Raw genomic sequence first — 1781 nt, 5'->3', positions numbered from 1 at the left:
GGTGGACGCCTGTCCATGGATTGAAGTCATCAAGCGCTCCGTCTGTATTGAAGGTGCCCGTCGGGCCCTTGCCCGTGCTAAAGTGCACTGGGGCAAGATGGATGCCGAGAAGCTTGTGACGGACGCGCCACCGCCGGGCAAGGAGTATCGCAAGCCCGAGATGTATTATGAGGGCGTCCTGAAGGGTGCCCGCCTTATAGCAGGTGAATGCTCCAAAGATGTAATTTTTGAGTAGACTCGCATCTGTTATCCTGTACGCTGAAAACTTTGTTCATATGCGCTAAGCAACGCTTGTTAATTTAAAATATTACCTTCTATGCGGCCGTTTATCAAATATGAGAGATGCAAGTCGTCGGCTTCTACCCCCATGCCACGAGTGCTGGGGTGTTCGGGATAAACCTGAGCGCTCTTGTTCCCATTCTTGGTTCCATCTAGGGAGGCGCTCAACACAACGAACAAGGCCATCGGACTTATAATGCTTTATCACTCTCACTTAGCCATAGAATTTTATAATTTTAAATTTCGGTGAAGCCCCTAGTATTCGAAAGACCGAGTTCGGGGCGCTATCCACGCCTAGGCCAGATAAATCCGGCTCCTCGCTCTAAGCGGCATAAGTCTTTAGGGACTCGAAAAACCTCGCGAACAGCGACTGGTCTCTCGCACTATCATGACGGTCAGTTTTAGCTTTCTCTACTGAGGTGTTAACCCAGCTCAACTGGGGCACAATCGCAGTAGTTCTCCCGGCGCTACCTTAGCCAACATTGCGGAACGTAAGGTACCAAAACATGGGAGCCGGGCAAACCCAACTATTGACCCAAGACATGATTCGGAGCCGATGCATATAGTGCTATAAGTTCGGGGTGCCGCACTCATGAGAGTGTTCGGTCTTCTCACACCGTGTTATGGGGTGCTTAAGCCCCTGGTGTATTGGCCGTACCAAAGTGTACGGTTGCATAATGTCTTGACTGAACATATTTGTATAAAAATATATGAATACAATAATAGATAAGAGCTATGTATTGTTTATTAAAAAGGGCTGCTATGAAAGCAGAACGATACAAATAGTGCGATAAGCAAGAGATGGGATTATTTGGCATGTCCCCCTCCAGGGGCAAGCTGCGAGACTTTAAGTAAAACAGGTATTTAGCTCGTTATAGAGACCACCTGGACATTTGACGTGGCTTGTTCTCTCCCTGGCTGTTGCATCGTGTGTTCGGCGAGTGTATTGCCGGACAGGCCTTCCGGATAGTTGGGTCCTGAAAGTATATAAAAAAGGAAACGGCAGAATAGGGAGCCCCTAGTGCGGTTGAGCCGCATTCTGGGTGTGCCGTGGTTGTGCCCCTTCCCTTATGCCCATGGTATTTCCAAAGCGTAATTACGTACGCGTGGTACCGCTATCACCATCTGGCGAGGGCTGGGGTTGGGGCCGCACTGCTATGCTTGCTCAGAATGTGCCGGCCGGTTTTGTTGTAGGTTACTTGGGCGCGCTTGACGTTGTCCGGACGTTTAACACCCGGATTGGAGAATTGCCTTGAGAGGCTACTTTGTACTTCCACCGCCAGGGCCGCCGTGTGCTCCTCCGTTTGGAGAGAGCGTTCGGTGTTTCCATTTACCGTAATGACTCCGCGAGGGCCTGGCATCTTGAGCTTGAGATATGCATAGTGCGGCACCGCATTGAATTTTGCGAATGCGGTTCGTCCGAGCAGGGCATGATAGCCACTGCGGAATGGGACTATGTCGAAGACTAACTCTTCACTTCAGAAATTATCCGGGGATTCGAA

Source organism: Triticum aestivum, chromosome 3B (genome assembly GCF_018294505.1).
Source record: "Triticum aestivum cultivar Chinese Spring chromosome 3B, IWGSC CS RefSeq v2.1, whole genome shotgun sequence".
Lineage (NCBI taxonomy): Eukaryota > Viridiplantae > Streptophyta > Magnoliopsida > Poales > Poaceae > Triticum > Triticum aestivum.
This window is presented reverse-complemented; position numbering follows the sequence as displayed.